The sequence below is a fragment of the Megalobrama amblycephala genome, linkage group LG5, assembly GCF_018812025.1.
Source record: "Megalobrama amblycephala isolate DHTTF-2021 linkage group LG5, ASM1881202v1, whole genome shotgun sequence".
Classification (NCBI taxonomy): Eukaryota; Metazoa; Chordata; class Actinopteri; order Cypriniformes; family Xenocyprididae; genus Megalobrama; species Megalobrama amblycephala.
The window spans coordinates 2,051,784-2,074,406 of record NC_063048.1 but is presented as its reverse complement, the minus strand read 5'-3'; the positions used below and the strand labels follow the sequence as shown (position 1 = coordinate 2,074,406).

The 22,623-nt window shown below is 39.6% G+C and overlaps 1 long non-coding RNA gene and 1 pseudogene across 1 annotated transcript; one reads left to right on the top strand and one right to left on the bottom strand.

The window, feature by feature from the left end:
- The first annotated feature begins 1,064 nt into the window (after positions 1 to 1,064).
- On the top strand, positions 1,065 to 11,117 carry LOC125268293 (annotated as a pseudogene).
- An 8,958-nt stretch (positions 11,118 to 20,075) lies between these two features.
- On the bottom strand, positions 20,076 to 21,132 carry LOC125268192. The gene is made up of 2 exons (XR_007184822.1): positions 20,768 to 21,132; positions 20,076 to 20,292 (listed from the first exon to the last, which is right to left on the bottom strand). It is a non-coding gene; the product is annotated as an uncharacterized LOC125268192 (long non-coding RNA).
- Positions 21,133 to 22,623: the final 1,491 nt, after the last annotated feature.

Sequence of the window (22,623 nt, the reverse complement as noted above, 5' to 3'; positions counted from 1 at the left end):
TATCACATATGAAACAATTGACTCCAAGCACAGCTAGTTGATGTGCTTACATCTTTTAACACATTTTTAAAAGTTGAATTAAGTTGAATTAAGGTTGAAGATGTCAGTTTTCATATGGCTGGACATCACATTTGGCCTCTACTCTATGGCAGTTCATTGACTGTCTGACTGACAATCAAACCATGCAGCAAAATCAAGCCACTTTTATGTTGACTGTGGGTTTCCCTGGAGTTGTTGGAGCCGTTGATGAACTCATGACACATCATTGCTCTAACTGTAAATGAGGAGACATATATCAATAGAAAAAGATTCACACCATCAATACTAATGTGTGATAATTTTGCACAATGCAAAGCTATTGCTTTTAAATCAATTTAAATTAGATAACGTTTGCGTTTTTTAATTATTATTATTGTTATTATAGTTTTTTTATAATAACATTGAATGACTGGTGTTGTGCTGCTGTGACTTCACCCTTCCAGGCTCGCTATTGGCTGATCAGAGGTTAAGGGCGGCCATTTTGAATTGACATCATTGTAGTCCTTAGTTCACAACACTTAAGTCAGCACTTAAGAATCCGTCTTACACTTTACTAAAAGTTGCTTTTAGCTTCTTTATAAAAGTCTCGTACTCTTAGAAAACTCCTACTCTTTACTAAGAATTTTTTGACATTTAAGTCAAAACTTAAGACTATTCTTAAGAGCATTTCTGAGATGTTTTATACATACGGGCCCTGATGTTGACTTTGATCGTCACACGTGTATCTCCTTGATTGTTGTCCTTCCTCAAATAGTGCAAATTAAAACAATAAAACAATCTTGGCAAAGAGAGCCTGCTACAAATTTCCCCAAATGGCTGCTCTGCCACCTTCCCTACCCAGACCAGAACAAAAGGAATGTAAATATTTACTACACCGACACCTGGTTTTGGGGAAGAGAGGGTTATCAAATATTACACTTCCTATCATGTATGCCTATGAAAGACAAGCCAATAAGAGCAGGTATGGGATGGAGGGACACGTGCTGCCCTGCCCCATTCTCAATAAATTCTAAGGAGCACTGCCATTTCACAGAACATACATGGCAATCATGGTGTCAAGAGCATTGTTTCGGCTGATTCTCTGCTGTTTTATCGATGTCTCCTACCTTTATCAACCCATTCATCCCAGTAATGGACTTGGTGTGTGTCGTAAGAACTCAGGTTTGACAGCGCTGGAGGTTCTACCAGGTGGAGGCTGGGATAACCTGCGCAACATAGACATGGGACGGGTGATGAATCTGAGCTATTCCCATGTCTATCTCATTCCAAATGAAGTCTTTGTTATTCCACAGAAGGTGAGCGGAGTGGAGACAAACTCTGAGATCATCATGTCATGGCTGAACCAAACAAGCTCTATGTCAAGCTCCATTAACGCTGATGCTTCTTTCCTTTCTGTGCTTAACGGAAAATACTCTGAAGAAAACAAACACATGAAAATCCACCAAGTGAGGGATAAATCTGTAACATCACGGGTTCAGGTAAGTCAAAACCACAATATTTGGCTATTGTTTACTAATTTTCTTATTAATTTGCTGAAGATAAATTTGTAATAACTTTACATTTTTTTATGCCAGCATTGTGTTTTAATTTCAAATATGCAGTATACTTAGAAACCAGTGTTGTGCAGTGGTGTTCTGAAATGAGGAGGCACTTTTTTTTTATGAATCATTCATGTGCATTACTCTTAAAATTGACACATCTTCCTTGTTAAATGAACATTACATTACAGTACATCAAAAAAGAAAAAAAGAAACCAAATACAATTCTCTTTTGTAATTTTACCTTAACAATATGTTGTAATAAACATTATATTTATCAAAACCAAGTCAATCTCATCAAGTTAGTGTTTTAACCATTTCTACATTCATTCCAAAATCATAACTAAAGGCAATAATAATTTAAACAATATATTTTATTTGTGTATTTGGTTTTTTCTTTTATTTTGGATCATCAGTCATGCTCCGTAAACACCGTCTGTCACAGACACGAATTGAATTTTAAATTTCACCAAGCTCATTGCACTAAAAACCCCGCAGTCATGTTTTCAGTCCATTTCAAGTTTAATTTTGACGTGACATAAAGCAGTGATATCTAACTGTGATCTGTTTACTTGCCCCCCACAAAACCCACTGCACGCCGGGGGTTTGATGATTTTCTATTGTTTCCTATGAGAGGAAAGGGAGGCATGACTCCATAGACTGTAAACATAGACTGTAAAAAAATATGGACGTAGCGTCCGTGACGTCACCCATAGAGTTCTGAACAGCAGTTTTGACGCCTAAATGAGGCCGCGGCCATCTTAGCTGCGCGTCACAGCACGTCACTCCCGGATAACTGAAAATGGGCAAAGAGGCGGGGAGGTGGTTTGAGCTGATATGACTGGTTGCTGAAACCACGCCTGCCTAGCTCGACGTGACCATGTTAGCAGCAAAGGAGCTATATATCTATCTAAGATACGATCTAAAATATTAATGAAGATAAGTTTTATCATCAGAACGTTCTAAAAGTTTACTGTCAATCTACTGTGTTTTTTAAGATATAGAAACTCCATACAACACCAGTAGTGTTGGTTGTGCAAATAACAACATGGAAAATCAAATGGGACTTCATACCTTTATAATGAAATAGAGATCGCGAGATGAATCCAATCCGTGGCACTTGGGTAAAATATGAATGTCCATTGCAAAACAAAAAAACGTCACATTTCTTCTGAATGATCTGCTCTCTGTCATCGTTCTTCAAGAAAGGATGCAATCTGAGCAGCGATCGTATCTAACAAAACAAATGAGCCTGTGTCCAAAGTATATTTTTTTCAAAATAGTGCAGCAGTTTTAGTTATAATATCCAAGCAGTGCTGTCGGATTTTGATATCCTCCCGCCATTGTCATTGCAGTAAATCTCACAACCAAAACTTTCAGCCAATGCCACGATCCAACAACGTGTGTTCTGTGTCTCTTCCCCATGCATGCACATCTACACAGACACACATCAGTCTCGAATATTATGCAGCAAGCCATATTTTATAATTGTATAAAATAATCGAGCACAAATACGGCTGAGATGCCAAATTCAGCGGCAGCTGAGGTAACATGACGGCTCACAGACAGCAGCGCAATATACCTGTCACTCAAGTGACCACGCCCTTAATTATGCAGAACTTTAAGGCTTAATATAATTTAAACGGATAAGTTATAAAAAAATTCACCCCCCTCAGAGTTGTCATGAAGGGCAAAAATAGCAGTATAGACCAAAACCACAATTTGAACCAACTTGTAAACATGTTTTTTTCTGCTATAAACTTGGCCAATTTAACATGGGACTCTATGAGATTCTGCTCTCTTTTGGAGCCTGTCCCTAGCGGCCAGTCGATGAATCGCAGTTTAAGTTACTTCCGTATTGGCTTCACGAGAGAAAGGGGGAGGTTGCCGCTTGACTGTAAAGCATGACTAATCTGTGTAACTTCACCTGCGGGTGTCGCTGTTGGGCAGTGTTCCTTAAGAAATACGCGTGACTTGCGCTCTTTTTAATGTCATAATTTGTAATATTTGTGTTGTTTTATATGTAATATTGATTATTTTCTCATCCTATTTTTTTTTGAGGAGGCTCTGCCTCTGCCTACTCAGAGGAAACGCCCCTGTTAGAAACATCTTCAGCTACAAATAAACAAAATACTATTCAAAGTATACCAAAAGTTATTTTTAGTATTTTTACATACATGTACATACATCAAAGTTGATACTGTGGCTTTATGTGATCATATAACTGCATGTGGCATTAAATTATTACCATTTTACCAAAATTTAACTTACAGGTTGCGAAGTTTATTGTCTGTAGTGGGGGATCAGTTTTGCTGTCATTTGGCTAAAATCTCACATTGTAAAAATATGATGATATATAGGCTATGACTCCTGGCTACGTCTACACGTGGGCGGCTATTTTCATAAACGGACATTTCAATCTCTCCGGTTTCAAAAATAACATTGTGCACACATGTCAGTTTTCAGAAAAGTGTTCATTTACACGTACCCGTGTATATATGCCATCAAGAGCATGCCAAACCTGTAGGTGGTGGTGTAACGAGAAGCTCAAGCCGACGTAAGTCAATCAGAATCCCGAAAATAGCAACGAATAATACACGAGAAGAGTTTGCACCAACATAAATGCATAAATAGCAATGAATAACATAAACATAAATGCAACTGCTACTCTAAACGCTTCCATGATCACATGTAAACATAGGTCGCACTTTTGACGTAGGTGCGAGCTCTGCCGCATCCTGTGACGTTGGCTGCCTAAACACCCGTTTGTCTCAGTTTACATGCAAACGTGCAAACGAAGATTTTCAAAATCTCCACTCTGGCTGGAGTTTTTAGAAAGACTCATTTTCTGGGGCGAATTCTCCGTTCGCGTGTAAACGAAGGGAGCAAACGAAGGGAAATGTCTCCGTTTTCAAAATAACCATGTACGTGTAAACGGGGCCTCAATGTTTTCTCCGTGAGTCATCTGTTCCACGTCTGCCCGCATCATCATTATCCTGGAGAGAAGATCAAGACAAGTATCACTGCCTTGATAACCATCTGCTTAGAACTTTATCTGCATTCCTGCATACCTGCACTCTGCTTTAACTCTCTGGTTGTTCAATAAACATACGATTAACCTGTGTCTCCGTCCCCTTCTGTGTGTAACAGAAGACTGGACCTACACCGTCAAACAACCAATATGAGTCACCCGGATCCATTTCAAGACCTGGTCGATGCACTTCGTTGCACGCTAATCAGCACTTCCACCCCTGCACCTCCAGCGACCACTTCCACATTCACCGCTGCTTCTCCTGCACCCGTTGCAACCGCTAGACCCCTGGCCAAACCGGCGCCCTTCTCTGGCTCGGCGGAGGACTGCAACGGATTCATTCTGCAGTGTTCACTGGTCCTGGAGATGCAACCACACTTGTATCCCGACGATAATTCCAAGGTGGCTTTTATAATCTCTCAACTCGATGGAAAAGCGCTTCGCTGGGCGGAGACGCTTTGGACATTAAAAAGTCCCATTGTACAGTCTCTATCAGGCTTCATTTCACACTTCAAGGAAGTGTTTGGAAAACCAGCGTGGGATTCACCGATCGGTGAGAGATTATGTAAGTGGTTGGAATGAACAAGCTTTGATCACAACCTATCGTCAGGGCCTCGATCCACGTGTGCAGTTGCATCTCGCTGCATACGAGGATTCCATCGGGCGGACATGAGAGATCCTGAAGTGGGGTAACAAATGTTTCCATGAATGTTTTCCTGAGTTTCCTGTTCCTGATCTTCCAAGTTCCAAAGAATTCCAAGTCTGTACTCCTGAGTTTCCTGTTTCAAGTCATCCAAGCTCCAATGATATCCAAGTCTGTGCTACTTCCGTGGAAAGCCCACTAGAGAAACATTCAACTGACATCCCCGCATGTTATTCCCACTTCAGTGATGTCTTCTGTCCGAAGAAAGCCTCCAAGCTGCCTCCTCATCGGCCATGGGACTGTGCCATCGACCTTATTCCAGGTGAGCCAGTGTCCAGAGGAAAGATATACACACTGTCAATCCCTGAGGAGAAGGCCATGGAGGAGTACATCAACGAGGCATTATCACAAGGCTACATCCGCCCGTCTACTTCCCCTGCTGCTTCCAGCTTTTTCTTCGTGGCAAAGTCGGTGCCGTGACGGAGGCTTGTGGCCTTGTATCGATTACCGAGCCTTAAACAAGATCACCACCAAATTCAGGTACCCAATTCCTCTCGTTCCAGCAGCGTTGGTACAACTATGCGGCACCACTGTGTTCACTAAGATGGACCTCAGCAGCGCCTACAATCTCTTCAGAATACGTGAGGGGGACGAGTGGAAGACAGCCTTCGTGACACCTACTGGCCACTACGAGTATCTCGTCATGCCGTATGGACTGGTCAACGCCCCCTTAGTATTCCAAGATTTCATGCATGAGGTGCTCCGGGAGTTGCTGCACAAGTTTGTCCTGGTCTACATTGATGATATTTTAATATACTCCCGGAGCATGGCCGACCATCGCCGCCACGTTGCGGAGGTCCTCTAATGCCTGAGGGCTCACCATCTATTTCTCAAAGCCGAGAAGTGTACCTTCCACCAGCCCTCAGTGCAGTTCCTGGGTCACATCATTGATCGCAGTGGTGTCCACACTTAGGAAGGTAACATCTGTAACAAACTGGACCATTCCCATGTCCGTGAAAGAATTGCAAAGGTTCCTGGGTTTTGCAAACTTTTATCGAAGATTCATCAAGGGTTACAGTTTCATCACCAGTTCACTCACCAGTCTGCTAAAGAACAAGCCCAACTCTCTGTCCTGGACTCCAGCCGCCACGGAGGCCTTCGACACTCTCAAGGAAGCCTCTACGACCGCTCCCCTCCTGGCCCATCCTGATCCAGACCTCCCATTCTTTGTTGAGGTGGACGTCTCCACCACAGGAGTGGGAGCGGTATTGTCACAGCAGCAGGGGAATCCACCTAAGCTCCATCCATGTGCCTTTTTCTCCTACAAGCTCAACCCGGCAGAGGTTAACTATGACATCGGGAACCGGGAGCTTCTGGGCATCAAGCTTGCCCTGGAGGAGTGGAGGCACTGGCTTGAGGGAGCTAAACACCCATTCACAGTTCTGACAGATCATAAAAATCTTGAGTATTTACGTGATGCCAAAAGATCTAGATGGGCTCTATTGCTCACAAGGTTCAAGTTCACCATCTCTTATCTCCCTGGGTCAAAGAATGTAAAAGCAGATGCTCTGTCATGTATCTACAGTCCTGAAGAAAACCTCGAAGATCCAGAACCGATCATTCCTGAGAAACTCTTTGTAAGCGCCATTACTTGGTCTGCCGAAATGCTCCCCGAGCCACCAACATCCCGCTGGGTTGCCCCAAGCGATTGCAGTACATCCAATGAACACGGCGCACTCCCCTGATTCACTCCACGCACACTTCACTGGGCATTGGCCACCCAGGGGTCAATGAAACCCTTTCGCTGCTTAAACAGTGCTTCTGGTGGCCCAACATGGCATTTGACGTCAGGAGGTACGTACAGGGGTGCCGGGAATGTGCTGTCTCCAAGAGCCCGCGACTTCCCTCCGGGAAACTTCAACATCTGCCCGTTCCAAACCACCCATGGTCACACCTAGGAGTTGATTTCATAACGGATCTTCCAGTCTCCAATGGTTGCACCTGCATTCTAGTGGTTGTGGATCGAGTCTCCAAGTCCTGTTGACTAATTCCCTTGCCTGGATTACCAACAGCTATGGATACGGCAGAGCTCATGTTTAACCATGTATTCAGATATTATGGACTACCCAGAGATATTGTATCTGACCGTGGTAAACAATTCACCTCCACAGTATGGAAGGCCTTCTACAAGCTCCTAGGTGTGACCGTAAGCCTCTCCTCTGGCTACCATCCCCAGACAAACGGGCAGACAGAGAGGAAGATTCAGGAGACGTACCTTCTGTCACGGCCACCAGGACTCCTGGAACCAGTTTCTGGGTTGGGCCGAGTTTGCCCAGAACTCCCTCCGTCAGTCAACCACTGGTCTCACCCCATTTCAATGTGTACTCCAACCACTTCAAATGTGTTTCCAACCACCACTGTTTCCCTGGGATAGGGAACCATCGGACATCCCTGCAGTAGATTACTGGTTCCGGGAGAGCTGGGTCTGGGACTCAGCTCATCTCTAACTCCAGTGGGCCCTACGCAGGCGCAGGACAACAGCAGTCCTTTGGCGCCAATCACCCGATTACCAGCCAGGGCAGAAGGTCTGACTGTCGACCCAGGACATCAGGATGCGCCTGCCCTGTAGGAAGCTGAGTCCTAGGTTCATTGGCCCCTTCACCATTCGGAGGATCAACCCTGTCACCCGCAGGTCCCTCCTGAGTATAAAATTCATCCAGTTTTCCACGTGTCCCTGTTAAAACCTCACGATCCCTCTGTTCTTCCCTCCACAGAGCCTGGCGAAGCCGAAGACAATCGTGGACGAAGGGACGGCTTAGACCGTGAATGACATCTTGGACTCCCGGCGTCATGGTGGACACCTGGAGTACCTGGTCGACTGGGAAGGATACAGTAACGGAGAGCGGTCATGGGTCCCCAGAAATGATGTTCTAGATCCCAGTCTCCTCGATGACTTCCATGCCAGACATCTTAATCATCCTGCTCCACACGGCCGAGGTCGACCACCATGACGTCGGGGTCCACAGTCCTCAGGAGCGGACCGTGGAGGGGGGGTAATGTCACAGACATGCCAGGCTCTTCACTCAATAAATCACATCGCACTCCCTCTTCTGAGTATTACTAGCAACACCTGACACTCATCAGCACTCATCACCACCGCAGCATAAAAGACACTTCAGAGCACTCAGTCACTGTCCGATCTCGTTAAGACATACTTCCTGTTATGCTTACCTTATGGACTACTTACCTGTTTCCATTGTCAAGATCCCTCATGTTCTCTGTGTCTTCAGTGAGTTTCTCCATGAGTCATCTGTTCCACGTCTGCCTGCATCATCATTATCCTGGAGTGAAGATCAACACAAGTATCACTGCCTTGATAGCCATCTGCTAAGAACTTTATCTGCCATCATTACATCAGGATTCAGGACTCTGTTATTCAAAAAATAACAAGGCATGAAAAGACATGTATAAGCAAAAACAAATTTTATTCACCAATCAATTTTTAGGTTTCTTTAACCAAACATTGTATAAAGATGATTCTCAACTATGAACAATATAACAGAAAGATTTTATATACTAATTTACTTTTTGCAATATGTGTGTAAAATTACCATAAATGGATAGTCCCATTCTAATTTGCATATTAATGTGTTCTTGGGGCAAAATGTAATGAAAAAAAACAGTGTAATAATGTAAGTAATAATTGGCAACATTTTTATAAGATTTTCTTATATAATTATATAATTTCTTTCACTATTCACTTATTGTGTCTCCCAAAATGCCTGATAAACATACTTTTAGTCCAATGTCATCTACAGTGGACATTTATGAAATCAATGTACTGTTTCATAACAGAAAGCTTGATTTGAAACCCCATAACAATTTCCTGAGATGTTGATTTATGACAAACGATTTTAAAAATCAGTCAGGTTTAAATGGTAATTAAAAATATCATTTTCCATAACAGTGCTACATTTCATAATTCAATTAGTGTCAGTCATTTTTAAAGGCAGGGGAGAGAGATGTGTCATGGTGAAACCTGCAAATATTTGGTATCTTACAGGACATCCAGACTTAAAAATGTGTCATGAACAGTGTCCGAGAAATTTGCTGAAATATAATATCCACTACAGTGGACAAAAGTCTATGCTTGGGTCTCAGGAGGATATACACAAACACACACAAACACACATTTCTTTTGTTATTTTTCTCAGGTCCGTAACCATCTGTACACAGTAAAGGCGTATCCTGACTTCACTCTGGACTCCCGCTTCACTCAACAGGCAGTGGAAATCGCAGATGCTATTGATAACAATCAAATCAGCCTAGCAATTTACCTGTCAGAGAAACTCATACTTGATTATGGTACCCATGTCATTACAAGTGTTGATGCTGGTGCTACTTTGGTGCAAGAGGACTATTTAAAAAAGTCTTTTGTCTCCAGAAGTCAGTTTGATATGTCTTCTGTTTCTGCATCAGCAGCCTTGAACTTTTTCGACAAAGTTAAATTTGATATTAGCAGCAAGGAATCCAAAGAAAGTTCACAAACTCAGGGGTATCAGAGTAACATTACATATTCTTTAATTCAGAGCCATGGTGGAGCTTTATTCTACCCAGGCATCACCCTGCAGAAGTGGCAAGAGAGTACGCTCAATAATCTGGTGGCTATTGACCGCTCTGGACTACCGCTGCACTATTTTCTTAATCCATCCACATTCCCAGACCTCCCAGCACTAACAGTTAACAAAATGGCTTCATCAGTTCAGCAGGCTGCAGAGCGATACTACAACATAAACAAACGTCCAGGGTGTGTAAATCCAGATTCCCCACATTTTAACTTCCAGGCAAACATAGATGATGATTCCTGTGAGGGTCCAGTCACCAATCTTAGCTTTGGTGGCATTTACCAACAATGCAATCCAATGACACCAGATGGGAATGAAATCTGTAATGGGGAATCACAGAAAAATCCAGCCACTGGTGATTATTCCTGTCCTCCACTTTACTATCCCACCTTATTACACATTGAAACATTAGCAAGTGGTTATACTCGTCAAGAGTGCTACACACATTATAAAAGTTGTGGTTTCCTTGGATTCGGACATTGTCCAGAGTTAATTTGTAATAATGTTTATCATGTCCATCATGCACAAATTTACACCTACTCCTGTTTCTCAAATGGAAAAATCCCTGAGTACTCTGGATATCTGTTTGGAGGTCTGTTTGGACCATCTTTACAAAACCCTCTGACCAAATCCAGTAGCTGTCCTCCAAACTACATTGCTCTAAACTTCTTGTCTAATGGCATGATGGTTTGTCTGAGCAAAGATTATGAGGCCGGAACAAGATTCTCTGTGCCATTTGGTGGTTTCTTCAGCTGCCAGTCTGGAAACCCTCTCTCCAATGGTCAATCTCGCTGTCCACCTCAGTTCAGCCAACATCTTGCTGCCATTATTGATGGCTGTGAGGTGCTGTACTGTGTCCAGTCTGGTGCGTTCACTGAGGGTCAGTTAAAGCCTATCCATCTCCCTCCATTCACAAGAAAACCACTGGTTGACATGAATACTGTAGCATGACAGGAGGTGATCGTTCTTGGGTGAGAGATAGAGAATATAGTGGTGTAGCTGTTGGTGTAACTGTTCTGGTTGCAGGAACTGTGTTTTTAAAAATGATTTTTTGAAAATAAAGGCTATGTTCTGGCCTCAGGGAATGCAGAAGGTATAAAGAGATTTAGAATGAGGCCAAAATTAGTTGGTACTGTAAAGTGAACTAGAGAGAACAGAATGGGGAACATTAAAGGGTTAGTTCACCCAAAAATTAAACTTCTGTCATTTATTACTCACGCTCATGCCGTTCCGTAAGACCTTCGTTCATCTTCGGATGATGAAATCCAATGGCTCCGTGAGGCCTCCATAGCCAGCAATGACATTTCCTCTCCCAAGATCCATTAATGTACTAAAAACATATTTAAATCAGTTCATGTGAGTACAGTGGTTCAATATTAATATTATAAAGCCACGAGAATATTTTTGGTGCGCCAAAAAAAAAAAAAAAAAAAAAAAAAAGACTTATTTAGTGATTCAGGAAGCTTCGGATCGTTATGAATCAGTGTGTCGAATCTGCTGTTCGGAGCGCCAAAGTCACATGATTTCAGCCGTTTGGCGGTTTGACACACGATCTGATTCATGATTCGACACGCTGATTTATTTATGATCCGATGCTTCCTGAAGCAGTGTTTTGAAATCAGCCATCACTATATAAGTCGTTATTTTGTTTTTTTGGCGCACCAAAAATATTCTCGTCGCTTTATAATATTAATATTGAACCACTGTACTCACATGAACTGATTTAAACATGTTTTTAGTACATTAATGGATCTTGAGAGAGGAAATGTCACTGCTCCCTATAGTCCTCACGGAGCCATCGGATTTCAACTAAAATATCTTAATTTGTGTTCCAAAGATTAACAAGATTAATCTTACTGGTGTGAACCGGCATGAGGGTGAGTAATTAATGACAGAATATTCATTTTTGGGTGAACTAACCCTTTAATAAATAAAACACCACTAGCATATAATCTTTTCTAAATAATATTTTTCTACTTAATGATTTGAGTATCTTTAAAAAAGTGACATTGTGATCTATGTTTGTAATCAGCTGAATTATAATAAAAATAAACATTAAGTAAAAGTTTATTCTCATGATTATTATTCTTTAATTATTTGATGTGCGTGGTTGTATAAATATCTAAATGGTAAATTAAATAAAAAATTAAGTGTTCTGTCTCCTTACCTTACCCTGATTCACGAGCTGATACTAATCATTTTTTTTTATTTGAGCTTGCAGTTTGAACAGTCATCTAAAACGTTTTTTTTTTTTTTTAAACAGCAGTGAGTCCATCGTCCTTGTTATGGCTGTGTCTTCAATCGCCCCCTATACCCTTTAAATAGTGCACTCATTCAATCCCATAAATGCACTGCAATAACGGGCGTACAGCAACTGCTGTACGCTCAATGACTAGAGAATACCCATATTGCACTATGAGAGTCGTGCGCCGACCGAAGTCCCGCTGCTCGCCAGAAGATGGCGCCCGCGGATGAATCAAACACCTATTCATTTTCCAAACCGCTGGAGAGGCTACAGCATAATCATACAGGTACAAATACTTTTTAAGATTATCATGTTGAACAACACAGGTAAGTCATAAACATTTGTTGCTCACAGAGCTTATTTTCTGTAGCCTTCCAAAAGCCAGTAGAAATCCTTTTGTCGAGAGATGTGAACTTAAAGGTTGGAATACGGCAGACATGATTCTGTCTTTAACAGTAACAGAAATCATTATACACACACCAACACGATGTTCTTAGATCTCAGTTCTCTTGGAGAAAAAGTTTCTGACATTGTACATTTGGATTGATAATTGCCATTACTCATTAGGCCTGTACTTATGAAACAATGCAAAACATTGATTGGAGGTTATATACAAAAAAAGCAAAATAAATAAAATAAAATAAATATTTTTTTTTTAATCAAGGTGTTTAATTGTTAGCTAATCACACCATGGAGCTCAGCGTCACACCACCTTACATGTGTTTGTAACATCCCTGTTGATCCAGCAGGTGGCGCAAGACCCTGACAAATGTCTCAGGGAACCAACTGTTCAAAAAGTGAAATCTGGATCAGAATTATACAGATTTGGAAATCCCAGGTTTTGCTATCCAGGATCAGGTAATCCATCTTACTCTTGTGCTGGTGTTTCACAGCAAAATCAGATTGTATCACCCTTATCCAGATACACACTTTTTCGGTTCTCCAAATCTCCATTACCAACTCCAAATAGGGTTTCATCCACAATGTAGGCTGCTAGTAAAGTACAACAGGTACAAGTCAATGTGGGTCACTTTTAAGAAAAAGAAACAACATAAACAAACAAACATCGCCTTCCATTTTCAGTTTCCTTTCAGCAGTCAAACCCCTATGGAAACACTTAAGGGACAGTGATGGAACACATGAGATGGGAGAAAAAAAGATATTTCAATGCTTTGCATCGACCCGAGAATCTTTGATTTTGCTTGCAAAGAACTGAAAAGTTTAGCAATTTCTCGGAGGAATCCAAGACATTTGCCAAAATATAATTAATTATTATTAAGCCTTAAAAGATCATTTTTCCTCCCATCTCATGTTTTTTCTCCCATCAGCATGCCCCTTTAGAGCTTCTGTAGCCCCTCATGTGACCCACAACACATACATAAAAATAAATACATGCAATAAAAGGTGCAATTGTTAGAAACTTTCGACTGGATCATCTTTGATGATTGTGCCAATGTAGTTTATATATACAGTGCTAAAAAAAAACTAGGGATGCACCAATAAAATTTTCAGAACCAGCCTGATCTGTATCAGGCAATTTTTTTGTAATAAATGTAGAACTGAGTGCAGAATAATTTTATAAAATCTAAACATTCAGTGAAAAAAACATTAGTGCGGAATAAATAAAAGTGTAGCACTAAATCAGGTAAAATGTTCCACATTGCTCTTTGTTGTTGTAAAACACAAAACAAGTAAACTATACAAGTTTACTATAAAATTAAAAGTCTTTTCTTTTAAATGTATAGGGCAGCTTTTTAATGAGGCAGCAACATATGATAGATATGACAGAACAAGACAGGCTATTAATAATCTTTCATTGTGCAAAAGTATTATAATATAAAATGCTCCAATTCAGAGTGGCACAGAGCACTTATGCACATCCTGTGCACAGATTGATGCACTGTTTATATTTATTTATTTATTTTTATTTATTTTTTTCATTCATGTAATCAAATCTAGTTAGTATTATTTCTTTTAATCTCATTTTTATTGTATTTATTTTATTTATTTTAATTTGTTTATTTAATTATTCATTTGAATGTTTTTATTATATTTGTATTATTTATTTTATATTTCATTATATTTGTATTTATTTAAATCAATTTGTATTTTTTACTTATTTCGTTTAATCATTTTTTATGTTTTTTAAACAGTTTGTTTACTTATTTATCTAATCTGTTTATCTAATTTGTATTATTTATATTATCATTTTAATATTCATGTGTATTATTTATTATAATCAATTTTTATTATTATTTTATTTCAATAGATTTATTTAATTATTTATTAATTTTATTATTTATTTATTTTTCCATTTTTACACAGTTTATCTTTGAATGTTTCCACAGAGCCAATATCATCACTCCCTTGTGGCCCCAGAGGGACCCGGATCCAGTTTGAAAAGCCCAGCTCTATCGGCCGTCAGGAGAGGAGATCAGGAGTCTAGACGGAGTGTTCCGGGCCGTGTGCTCCGGTGACTCACTCCTGCAGGACGGAGGAGGAGTGACGCTCGGATCATGGCGGGAGGAGGAGCTCATTTCAATGCTCGTCTCATGCGGGCCGCTTCACTTCCATCTGCAGCACTGCAGAATGTAAAAAAGCCACAGCCGGCCCAGAACAAAAGCTCCATTCAACATGTTGAGCCGCTTCCCCTTCACACACACACACACACACACACACACACACACACACACACACACACACACACACACACACACACACACACACACAGGCTATTGGACACGCATGGGCCTGCAGACATGAAAGGCCTGAATCAGAGCCATTCTTCTCCACCAGCTCAGCTTCACCTCTCCGTCATGCTTGGACTCCCTCTGCTTCCACCTCCACTCACATCTGCATGAAGTTCTCATGCCGTCTCCGCTCTCGTGTCCACATTGTGTCCGGCAGCATATGAACGTCACACAGCCCTGCTGAGACGCTTGACTTCAGGAGCTTCCATCATGATCCTCCAGTGAGGCTTCCAGAGGCACAGAGCTGAGAAATCAGCCAACTGTCAATCAGACAGACAGCCGTCATTCATTCATCCTTGTGCCGTTTCAAACCCGTCATTTCTTCAGCTGAATTCAAAGGCAGAACTTTTGAAGAATTTTCAAGCAGGTCTTTTCAATACAACCGACTGACAAAAACAGCTTGAAATCACTGTAGATGTAGTCCAGTATGAGTCCTGCACTGAATTTCAGGACTTTTCAAGATTTGTGTGAGGATATAAGCCTCTTTAGATGTGTAACATCAGGTTTGAGGAGTATTGATGATCAGACACAAAAGCCCTTGACATCTGATTTCACTGACATCCAACCTGATGTGATTTATGTCTAAAGGTCATTTGTATTGAGAGGGTAATATTATTAGTAAATGCACTACAAAAATTATGTTCTTCCTCAGAATATCTGTCTTGTTTTCCAGTACAAATATCTAAACATTCTTAAATCAAGGTACATTTACTGGAGAAGCAAAAAGACTGAAGATATTAAGTCTTGTTTCTGACAAAATGCATCAAAGTGAAGTGAGTTTGTGCTTAAAAAAAAGAACAAATATCTGTCAGGCCCCGTTTACACTGGTGCGTTTTTGTTTAAAAACGGCGTTTTAAAATGAAAACGATCCTCGTCTACACTGCCGTTTCTACAGCGTTTCAGAAACGATCTCCATCTACACTACACAAGCAAAAACGCATTTCACATTATCGTTTATGCACACTGGGTATGCATGTACAAGTGTAAACAGTTGCCTCTTGTGCATGTAGGCAGCTGCAGTATTGTTACTGCAGGACTGTAAATGATGGGTCCGAACTGTAGCAAAATGTATGCTTTTCCTGTTACCTTAACAGCATATGCTGGTAAGGTAGGTTTTGAAGCTGGTATGCTGATTTGAGCTGGTTTATGCTGATCTTATGCTGGTCCTATGCTGGTCCTAAAATGGTCCTGGACCAGCATAAACCAGCTCAAACCAGCATACCAGCTTCAAAACCTACCTTACCAGCATGCTGGCTTTTTCAACAGGGTTTTAAAATGAAAATGCACTAGTGTAAACAGGGCCTAAGTTAGGTGAGAAAAATATTTTCATTTTGAATTAAGTTTATTTTTCTGTCTATTGGCAGATATTTGTTCTTTATATCTGAGGTCCAGTAAATGTTTCTTGATTCCTTGCTTCTTGAATCGGCCCCGAGTTCATCCAGATTCATTACGTCTCGCGCTGCTTCTTCAGCCGTTAAAGGGATAGTTCACCCAAAAATGAAAATTCTGTCGTAATTTACTCCCCATCAAGTTGTTCCAAACCTGTATAATTTTGTTGTTGTTCTGCTGTACACAAAGGAAGATATTTGGAACAATGTTTATTAACCAAGCAGATCTTACGATCTTACGATATGTGAAAGATACAGCTGATGTTGAAGGTGAAAGTGAAAGTGAGCACGTATTCGGAAGAGATTACAAATGTGTTTAATGCGGCCCGGTGTTTTCGGTGTGTTCTGCACCGCTGGCACTAGCCGGACATCGTCAGGGTTTTTGGGCCTGTTGAATTGCCATCCGTTGGCATCATCATTGAGAGAGAGAATTCTGATTGGCCGTTCAGCTTAGCAGATGAGAGTGCCCGAGAATAAAAGTGAAAGTGATTAAAGCAAGCAAATAAAGACTTTTGGCTGGATTTTGCTGTCTCAGACAGATCTCCAGGGTTTGCGACAAAACCTCTGGATTGCAGCCAAATCGATGCTCGTTAATCATGAGCAGGTCAGCGATGTGATCCGGAGCCTGTCTTCGAGGTCACAGATGCTGCCATATGTTCAAACCTGTTTGATATTATTGCCACATGATCTTGAAGTGTGTGTGATGCAAATACAAGGTGGAACTAATCCAGCCAATCATGAAGTGTTCATCATTTGGTGTATTTAAAAGGGCTGTATGTGGAATTCAGAAAACCTTGTTATTAGCGACACCGGTGGCCGTTAAGTGAATTGCAGGAGCAACTTACTGCTCGTACTCATAACGTACAAGAGACTAAATGTCATTCAAGGCCCCGATATACTCACGGCCAAGTTCTTTTTTTATTCTCTGGAACCGTAACATTCTTTTAATAAAGGGGACCTATAATGCCCCTTTCACAAGATGTAATATAAGTCTCTGGTGTCCCCAGAATGTGTCTGTGAAGTTTCAGCTCAAAATCCCCCACAGATCATTTATTATAGCTTGTCAAATTTGCCTCTATTTGGGTGTGAGCAAAAACACGCCATTTTTGTGTGTGTCCCTTTAAATGCAAATGAGCTGCTGCTCCCGCCCCCTTTCCAGAAGAGGGCGGAGCTTTAACAGCTCAACAACAACAAAGCTGGAGAATCTCACGCAGCCAAAATGAGGATTGTCAGTAACGGTGATCAGCCTTACATTGTTCAAACCGTAAATGTAAATAGACCCTTTTCACATGACGTCACACAGCTTCCGTTAGGACTCGAAGCAGTGTATCCTCACTTCCATCAGCATAGTGGAATACTAGCGCGACTCGAATGAAGTGCACTCAATATTTGTACATATGCCACAAATGTGGTTAAAGGATGACTGTAGTCGCCCAATTTCATGTAAATTCAAGGTGAGGTATTTGGCAGCCGCAGATCTAAAAAAAAACTTACCGATCGGCGCGATTTGCTGCTTAAAGTCGGAGGAGTTGAATACGTACTGAAGCCATACATACACTTTGCTGTCTTTATTGCAGATGAAGCTGTTTATATATATTTGTGAAATAAACGCATTTTTCCAACATTTACGTGCAGTAAAAAACTATTAATTAAAACCTTAATGCACTAACTTATTTCAGTGCCTACTACAGGCCTATGTACAATGAAGATCAACATAAGCTTATTCTTTTTAAATATCAAAGTCTATTTTTATACTTTTATTTCGATAAATATGGCATACATAATAATACAAATTGTGTTTAATATAATACTATTTCTACATGAAGACTGTTAATGTTGTAAAAACTGACTCTTGTACATGGCATTTTTACCATAGTAAAAAAAACATTGTCATTCGTCTCTTTATTGCAGAACAAGATCGTCGCATACAAAAATATATATAGAGGATTTACAACAGTACTCATTGGTATAGCAGCAAATGAACAAAATCAAATTTTTTCTCCAGGGAATAACATTAAATGAACACATAGGCTACTTCCGTTTTGTATTTTCAATACACTTATTACAAATTATACAATCTTAATATATTGCAGCAGTTCAGTTTAAACTGGTATGATGTAAAATTATCTAAAATCTTAACACCATTAATTCTTCGGAGTATTAAATGTGGACGTGTTACTTCCAGATGTCCATTATTTGTAAATAAATCTCACAAGAACAATATGCCTCATCATATAGCCTACCAATTTCTAAAAATAAAGATTTTTTTAAAGACAATATTCTTGTTATTCCAAATAGGCTAACAGATTTGTGTGGACACACAATCGTTGTGATAAAACTCAATTCAATGACAACATTGCTAAAGTTTCTGCTCGTGGAAACCCTAACCAAGGCAGTTACAGAAAGGAAATAATAAATATCATTACCAGAAGAAGCCGACTGTGTAAATCCTTGACATAAACCGTTCGCATTTAAAGTTATTAAAGCATTTTCCAGAGAAGTCGCCGGCGCGAAGGTAAGACGGAACAACTGATACACTGCTTTGCTGATAGGCGGAAGTTAACTGACGTCATTGTGAAAAGGGTCTATTTTAAGGTTAGTGATGTCACCAACCAGAGAAGAAGATCATTGTAGTCCCTACCAACCGTTTGTTGTAGTCCTTAAACAGCGAATTCTTTAAAAGTAAATATCTCTCTTTGCATTGAACTTTGAGCGTCATAACTTTGCAGATGTTGTTTATTATCAAACAGCAACATTACACACTAACTAACTAACTAAAGTGAAATCAAAATCAACCACCCCTTTAAGATATGATACAAGCTGTTCAAAGAAATGCTGATTAATTCTTGAAAAAAAATTACATATAGCCCTTTTAAAGTGCAACTTTTCCTTTTTGGAATTTTCACTGTAAACACTAATAACAAAACAGCATATAGATTAAGATTAGTGCATAAAGATGTGAATTGGTATAATGTAGTAGCCTTAAAGGGTTAGTTCACTCAAAAATGAAATTTCTGTCATTAGTTACTCACCCTCACGTTGTTCCACACCCGTAAGACCTTCGTTCATCTTCGGAATACCTTGTTTCCAAGTATTCTCGTCTCTTCATAACATTAAGGTTGAACCACTGCAGTCACATGACTGTTTTAAAAATGTCTTTAGTACCTTTCTGGACCTTGAAAGTGTTGATTATATTGCTGTCTATATGGAGGAGTCATATACCTCTCAGATTTCATCAAAAATATCTATATTTGTGTTCTGAAAGATGCACGTAATTAATGCCAGAAATTCCACTTTTGGGTGAACTAACCCTGTTTGTTTTTTGTTCTTTTCAGAGATTGACAGATGTCGTCTCTATCAACGCTGTTCTGTCAGAATAATATCACAGCTGTATTACAGCACATGACTCCCATTTTCCTGATTTCAGTCACTTTGCTATAATGATTGTTATTAGAACTTATTCTGTCATTTGTATAAAATTAATGGTGTAGAGCTTTTAGTATTTATTTTTTAGCATTTTTAGCATCTATTGTTGAGATCTCCATGTATACTTTGCACATCAGTCAATCACAACAAATCCATTCCTCGCAAAGATGCAGATCGGTTCCAGGTGTTGAAGAAAGAGCCGTAGAGCTTTCTGTTGTCATGGGTTTGTGCTTGAGGGGTGAGAAGCTGAATCTGACCTGTAAAGACCAAAAGGGGAACTTGTGCATTTTTATAAAAGCAACATTATAAGAAAAAAATGGATCATTTGCTATTGCATGTTTGTGTTTGATTCTGAACAATGTAACAAAGCCTTGGTTACAAAACTGATGGTGGTATTTATAGCATTTATTTTTTACTGAAAATGGGCCAAAAATGATCCGCAGACAATACAAGCCTTAAAATATGATTCTCAAAACTGCTGGAAAAATAAAGATGAGTTTTCATCTGGTCAGCAGCAGATGTTGTCGGGCGGCGTGTGTCATGTGCGCAGGTTTGGGGATTTCCGTTTGACCAGTCTCAAAAGAGTCGACTTCCTCTTCAGCCGCTTCTATAAGAAAACATCCAACAGAGTATGAAAACTGAACCGAGAAGCCGTCAAGACTGAAATATTCAAGCGTCATGAACGGATCAGTGACTGAAGGTCACATGACTGACTGTCAGAGAAAAACAAACAAAACAACAACAAAAAAACAAAACAGTGAAATTCCCTTTCATCATCTCCACGAGAAATAGTGTCTTATTCCCGGTGAATATCTACTGCCCAACCTGAAGAGAGATTCACCAATCTGATACCAATGAAACATAATATGTGCCCAGTGGTGTAGTCTACGTGATACGCAGGTATACGCTGTATACCCACTAGGAAAGGTCAAGGATTTCCGTATACCCACTTAAAAAGCGCGAGGATACGTAACCATCCAATAAATCACAATATGATTTGTGGTTTGTTGCTTTTGACATGAAACGTAGTCTCATATTTCAAATTCTGGCCATTTTACTACGAAAAAAAAAAACATAAATACCGTTTTGGCGCTCTTCAATGTGTCGTGACCGCTGTAGCGCCTCATCAGTTCAAGAGAAGCGGCAGCATGAAGCGCCCGTGAACTGATCCTCTTCTCTGCTTTAATACCAGTTACAGCGCGAAATAAACATGAATGAACCTCCGAAGGTAACGTTATGTTAAAATATACAGAACAACTTAACTAAATCCATATCATGTCTCGTGTATTCGCGTAATCAGTGTTTTAACTGCGGAAAGACATTATAACAGCTTGTAAACAATGTCACGTAACGTCACATTTACCTCAGAACAAACATATTCAGTGACCATAAACTCATTAGTCAGCTAGAAAAGTGAACTCTAGAGAGGAGCATTCAGCTAAATATATGCACATTACATATTAGGCCTAATCATAATTTTTAATGTTCTTCAATAGCCTAATGAATGTTTGAATAAAATCCATCAAGTTGACAGCCACCATTTATATTTCAAAAAACGAATTGGATAATTTTAAAGTTAGTAGGCCTACTTTATTTTTACAAAAAAAATTCCTCAAGTGTAGTTTAAATTTGTATACAAATCACTTCATTTTAACCTTCAATATTAATGAAGTATCACATGATTCCCATTTACAGCATTAGTTTTTTTTTTTTTTTTTTCTTGAGCAAATTTGTTATGTAGCTATATCCAAAATAACTGATATTGAATCGAATTTCAAGTTAGTGATTTAAATGCATAAATATAATGACAGATTGGCAGGAAATCACAGAAAAACTACAGAAAAACAGAAAATAAAGTCCAAACGGGGTTATATTGTGACATGCTGATAAGCCTCATCTTTCCATTATTGTTACAATAATGGAAAGAATGCTGGGTTAAAAACAACCAAAGTTGGGTTGAAAATGGATTGGGTTGTTTTAACCCAGCAGTTGGGTTAAATGTTTGCCCAACTTGCTGGGTAGTTTTATTTAACTCAGCTATTGTTTAAAAATTACTATATGGCTGGCTTGAAATGAACCCAAAATAGATTGGAAATTAAAAACAGACACAATTATAGAGGCAACAATAATAATCAAAAGGTGATCATTTATTAATAAACTATTTAAGTGTTTATTGTTCAATTATTATATTTAATATTCATAAATGTAAATTTCCAACCTATTTGGGGTTCTTTTTAAGCAAGCAATACAGCAATTTTTACACAATAGTTGGGTTAAGACAACCCAATTGCTGGGTTTGTCCATTTTCAACCCAACTTGGGTTGTTTTTAACCCATCATTGCAATTTGCACTCTTAAATGTGCTTTTAAACTTGCCAGCTGATAAAACCTATGATCCAGGGATCATATTCATATAACATCGAAGGCTATCTCAACTGGCTGAGTTAGATGGTGATTGACACTAAACAGTAGAAAATCATCAGGTCTCTTCAGCTGTAAATGTCATTGGATGTTAAAGTCTTGTTTTGCCCAGATTTAAGTCTTTCAGAATGCTCTAAATTCAATACTATATTCATTAGAGAGTGTGGCAGTGCTTATGGGGTGTCTATCTGGGATGGGTGAGTGTGAGGCTGGGAGGGAAAAATCACAGTATACTCACTACAAAAAACTAGACTACACCACTGTATGTGCCAAACAACTTATATGTTTTATATTCAGCATGAATAAGTCAACAGTTTCTGTTGTGTCATTTGCAAGGTTTCAGTTCCTCACAGTCTTATCTTTTTTCTGCTTTTCAATTACTTTTCATATAAAAATCAAAGTTTGTGAAAAATGATTAAAACTCGGATCAATTTGGATTGGCTTTTAGAGAAGCAGCTGGGGCAATTTTGAATAAATCACAAATATTAGGATGTTATTATAGAGATTATTATATTACA